Here is a 6,473-nt window from a genome sequence, read left to right on the forward strand (position 1 = left end):
AAAGTAAACTTTGTCATCTTATATCCACATAATAAATAACTTTATTTTTTTAAAGAAGCCGTCTGTTTCTCAAGTGTACAATGAGGACAAACACAATTATAAGACAAAAATCCCATGAGAAAGGGAAAGGGTAAAATTCTTAGGGGTGATTACGGAAGGGCATGGTGGTATATTAACATCCCCCCAAAAATCTAAACTGTACCTTTTTCAAACTTCTATTGTTTGCATGTAGAACCCTGGAGAAGCAAGTAAGCATCCCATCCAACATCCCAGAGATGATGTGAAGTACACTTTAGTCAAAAACTGAACACTCCAGCCTTCAAGCCTAATAACCCTTCCCTTATGTCAGTATTCACATTGCCTTACAATAATCCTGCACAACAAACAATATAACACAAAACTGATCTCATAATAAATTGGTGTCTCATGAGAAGTAAGTCTTGACAATCTCCAGACCTCTATATCCTTAAGATTTTCGTTGGTACACTTTTGGAGTCCAGTAACTACCAGGATTGTTAGCTGAGGAAATGTTATATCTTCCTTCCCAGTACTTCTAGAAAAAAAGCAGAAATAACTTTATCTCCATTTTCAAATGTTTAGAAGCTAAAGGTTCTTGTAAATGCTAATAATTTTGGATCCTACACTGTTGTGTAACTCATTCAGCAACTACTTATACCATTCAAAAGTAACTCGTAGTTTCCAACACATCCGTGGCCCACTATGATTATGAACAATTTGAGTCCATATATGAACTCACTGTACTCTGAAACACTGGCTCCTGTTATGTTTCCATTAAGCACTATTAGGAGTGTCCTTGATGGAGGAAATGTGTCACTGTGGAGGTGGGCTTTGAGGTCTTAGAAGCTCGTCTGGCCAGTATGACACAGTCTCTTTTTGTAACCTGCAGATCACAATGTAGAACTCTCAGCTACTACCTCTCCGATACCATGTCTGTCTGCATATTAACCATGCTTCCTGCCATGGCAACAGCAGACTAACCTCTGAACTGTACGCAGCCCCAGTTAAATGTTTTTCTTTATAAAAGCTGCTGTAGTCACAGTGTCTCTTCACAGCAATAAAAACCCAAATTAAGACATCAGATACACAAAAAATACCCTTCAAATCTCGACAAAGTTAATTTTTAAGACCTTTTCTGTCATGCGTACATGATAGACCTATATCCTTGTGACTTATGGGACGTAAGTATTTCCTTGTGAGCATGCTGTCTGATGGAGATCCCACTGATAGTTTCTGCTGATGGTGGTGGGAAGAAGGAGTCACTGCAACATCTGTGTTCTATGGGGATTAGATACAAGAGGAGAGGCAAGAAAAGAAAGAAGAAGGCAATTTCACAGTGCAAGATTTGCACTTTTTAGTTCTGAAGGAAAAGAACAAGTTGAAATCTGTAGAAATTCAAAACACATAAAAGATACAAAACACACCAGGAAGCAAAGCATAAGACAGAGGTCTGATCTCCAAAATATACAAAGAACTCAAGAATTTGGTCATCAAAAGAACAAATAATCCAATAAAAAAAATGGAGTGCAGACTTAACAGAGAACTCTCAGCAGAGGAATCTAAAATGTCTGAAAGACACTTAAAGAAATGCTTAACATCCTTAATCATTAGAGAAATGCAAATCAAAGCAACTCTGAGATTCCATCTTATACCTGTAAGAATGGCCAAAGTCAAAAACACTGATGACAACTTATGCTGGAGAGGTTGTGGGGTAAAGGGAACACTCCTACATTGTTAGTGGGAATGCAAACTAGTACAGCCCCTTTGGATATCAGTATGATGATTTCCCTGAAAATTAGGAAACAACATTCCTCAAGACCCAGCAATACCACTTTTGGGTATATATCCAAAGGATGCTCAATTGTACCACAAGGACATATGCCCCACTATGTTCATAGCAGCGTTGTGTGTCATAGCCGGTACCTGGAAGCAACCTAAATGCCCCTCATCACAAGAATGGATAAGGAAAATGTGGTACATTTACACAATGGAGACATAGTAGAAAAAAATAATATCGTCTTGAAATTTGCAGGCAAATGGATGGAGCTAGAAAACATCGTATTGAGTTAGGTAACTCAGACTCAGAAAGACAGTTATCATATATACTCACTCATAAGTGACTTTTAAACATAAAACAAAGAAAACCAGCCTACAAATCACAATCCCAGAGAACCTAGACAACAATGAGGAGCCTAATAGATATATACAAGGATCTAATCTTCATGAGAAGTAGAAAAAGACAATATCTCCTAAGTAAATTGGGAGTGTGGATACTATGGGAGAGAGTTGAAGGGGAGGGGAGAGGAAGGGAGGGGAGCAGAGAAAAATATATAGCTCAATAAAATCAATAAAAAAAGAAAGAAAGAAAGCATGGAATAGACCAATAGGCAGAGAAAAAAATGAAAAAAAAAAACCAAAAAACAGTCTAAGAACTACTTTGCAGAATAGCCTGTATTCTAAGCAGTTTAGTAGCTCAGTCCTTTGAGCTTTCAAAAACAAATTATGTCTTTTTTATGTTAGCCTTTTGGAACATTCAAAGTGAAAGTAAAATTTCCAGTCTGTTTTGTAACCTGAAAACTACACTAATACAAAAATCCAAGAAATAACCAAATCTGGATATTTTGGACTACTAATAATTTTAAAAATGAATGCAAACTTCCTAAGAAATTATATATTAAATTAACCAATTTATTCAAAATAAAAATATGATATCAATGAAGAATTTTTCCTAAAATGCAAAAATCTTTAATTTCAAGACTTTTTAATAATATCACCATAGTAAAATATAGAGAAAAATCTGCCTCCTCACCATAATCAACATGATTAGATCTGGTATTGAATAAACACAAGCATTAGACTGGTCTATGAATGGATCACTTAAAAGAATGAACAAAATGGGGCACAAGCCTTTTTCTGAGAAATCAGTACCTCCCAGTGACAACCCAGATATAAAGAGGTCTGAGGAGAAAGCAGGGTTGCTTTTGCCTGCTTGCCTTTGCTCTTTGCTGGTGACTGGATCTACCTCATAGTTACAAAAGCTGCCAATCTTTTGCCAAGATTAAAACAGCTTACTTCTCCTTACAAACTGGTTTTTGACCATTTGCTCTCCAGGAATCTTCCAGTTCTCTGACATCAAAGCATCTTCTCTGAGGTTTGCATCCTTTTGGACTCAGAGGCTCCTGGCTTCCTAGCCTCTCCTGTATGTAGACCATCATTGAACTACCTGTCTGTGTCATATAAAATACTCTACTTATGTCCTTTGTAATGTAAATAAACATTTAATGGATTCTGTTCCTCTAGAGAACAGTAGCTAAAATACCACCTGAGTTGAGTTGAAGAATATTTTATAGCCGGGCGGCGGTGGCGCACGCCTTTAATCCCAGCACTTGGGAGGCAGAGGCAGGTGGATCTCTGTGAGTTCGAGACCAGCCTGGTCTACAGAGCTAGTTTCAGGACAGGCTCCAAAACCACAGAGAAACCCTGTCTCGAAAAACCAAAAAAAAAAAAAAAAGAATATTTTATATAAAATTCTTTACTTATAAATGATTCCTAGGTATATGTGTGTATCTATATATGTATTTATGTGTATCCTAGTTATAACAATGAGTTTCCAATCACCCATATATTTAAAACTCACAGTGAAAACTCTCATTGATCTTAAGGTATAAGCAGAAATACTTTTCTTCATCTTAATTGTTTGATCATTTTATGTTTGTTCTTGATATTGGATTTCTAACCTTTATAGGAAATGAGAATCAGGTTGCAAAGCATTCATTTTTTGGAAACAAGATCTCACCTTGTACCTATTGAAAAGAAACACCTTAGTAAGCTGCTCCATATTAAAATATTATAAAACAATTCACTTTATTAAATACCAAAAGAAGCATACTGGGAAATCAATCAAAGCAAAACTATCACTGAAGAAAAATTGTGTAAGATACTTACATCCTTATACCACTAGGCAGGAGCCAAACTTTTTATAATAACTGAAAAGATCAACTAAAGAATATTAAAACAAAGTTAATAAACTAGGAGCTTGCATAGTCATATCTATGGTTATTCACATCTGGATCTGGCCTTGTCAAGATTTCAACTCCATATAACTTATATTTGATGAAATATCATTAAGATATACTTTTCTGATTTTCTATTTTCAAATAAATTTAATGACTGTTATTGCATCTTTAAAATTCCTTTGGAGATGTTATTGGAATTCCATACAGTATTTCTATTGATTATTCCAGTTTATTTTAGGGGAAAAAGAAAGTATCAGTAGTAAGTCTTGGATGCAGTAATCAATATTCTCTTTTTACAATTCACTAGTCATAATAAAATGCATAGATGTATAGAGAGAGGGAGAGGGGGAGAGAGAGAGAGGTGGACAAATGGTATGTGGATAACACATGCAGCAAAATTCACATTTGTGGCTTTATTGAGTTCTAAAATTTACAGACTGGTTAATTAACTAATTTATTCACTCAAGCAAGACTTATATAACATGACCTTTGTAACTCTCCAAGTTAAATTTTAGAGGCAAAGAGGTGTCATGGTGAAGAGTCCCAGTGAGAGCTGCAGAAGTGAACTGATGTCAGATGAAAAGTCTGAAACAAAGATTTGTACCTGTAATTCTAGATGCTACTGTCTCAGCTCCAAAGAAATTGAAAAGCAATGGGACTCTATTTCTGATCAATGACTCTGAGCATTTGTAAGTGCACTTTGCTCTGCCCTTCCTCCTTTTACAGCTAGCCACATTTTGACAACAGTATAGTTATGTGATTTATAGTAAAAGAACTAAACCAAATGCAAAATAGTTACTACGCCGAAAAGTCTATTTGGGGTAGTCAAATCAACTCTGTTTTATTAATTACACCACACTATTCTGGCATCTGAAATCAGATGCCAAATAACAGGGCCATCCTTCTCTAGGAAATAGAGACAGGTGAATATGATTCATACCTGAACTGTCAGCTCCTAGCTGACACATATGTGAAAACTTAAATGTATTTCTCTTCTGAGATTCCAAACATCCCGTCTTTTAATACAAGTATGCATGAGACAGAGGAGAAATTATTTGTAGTGGCCAGTACAGTCAGTTAATTTTTAGAAAAAAGTTTAATTAAGATTAAACTAACTTCAACTGTTTGTTAGCCTTAAGGCATAAAACTTTAGAAGCAAATTAGTTGCAGGATAATTGCTATTATGAACAATATTTCTATGTGTGCGAACTCACTATTGTACATATTAAATTAACTTCACAAGTCTCCATCTCTACAAAGAATGCACAGAATAACTGAGAAGCTGAGATTTCCAAACACCTACCAGATTTCACTGTGGGTATTTCCATTTTCTTTTTTAAATGAGACAATGCTTAAGATAGGAAAATGAGTTAGTAAGATGTACAAACTTGGCTTGGTTAAAATACTACTTTCCAAGTGAAATTCTTCCCCTTCTATGTTGAAAATGAACATCCATAATTAAAAGTGATAGTATCTACCCAAACTTGTTTGGGAGAATGGCAAATTGACAAAAAGAGCAAAAAGTAGATACTGGAACCATTAGTGTTTGAACATTCATCAGTTTATTGAAAATCGGAGGTGCAAGCTCTCCCCAATTAGGTACTCTATTAATGAGAGACATTTAAAAAGCATCTGCGTGGGGTAAAGGCTCATGAGATTCAGGTTCTATATTTTTTTCTCCAAACACTTTAATACATCTGAGGTGCAAGCAATAAACACTTTATTTTTTATTTTCATGTTAGAATACAAGATTTGGTATGATATCAGCATCATACACCAAATTCTCCACCATGTCTTCAAATTTTTGGCAGTAACAATTCAGGTCATCAGTACTCTGGTCCATAGGTGATTCAAGGTTATAATGGCAGGTGAACAAGGATAGAAATATCTAACTTGCTCGAGATAAAAGGAGCACATCACCGGGCCTTACCTAAGTGTGCTCACTGCACCCTTAAGATTTTCTACACTAACTTTAAGTGAAAACAGTGCCACGCAACAATACACCTTTTTCCCAGATCAGCATGCCAGCATGCGGGATCATGCACATTCCCTGTCCAGACTGGCCAGTGATAACAGTCAACTTTTTCTTATTCTACATGAGTGTTAATCTTGATTTCTAGCATCACTGACCAGCACCAACGTTCCCTGGTTCCATCTATTTAACTTCAGGTTGAGAAGCAATAGTGTTGACCATGTGGGACTTCAGCATTTTGAACATTCACTATGTTATATTAAAGACAACTACTTTTCTCCACAAAAAGTAATAGGTTTTATCTTTAAAAAGGAAAAAAAATAAACATGGTAATTTTCTGCTTAGATTGTAATTCTGTTAGTTAAAAGGCAATCGTGAGATAGCAGTGGAGGGAGGGGTTAAACACAAATAAAATTTGTAGTGTAATTAAGATGATGACCAGAGAATGAGCATCATCTCAGAAACCC

Source organism: Chionomys nivalis, chromosome 7, assembly GCF_950005125.1.
Source record: "Chionomys nivalis chromosome 7, mChiNiv1.1, whole genome shotgun sequence".
NCBI lineage: Eukaryota > Metazoa > Chordata > Mammalia > Rodentia > Cricetidae > Chionomys > Chionomys nivalis.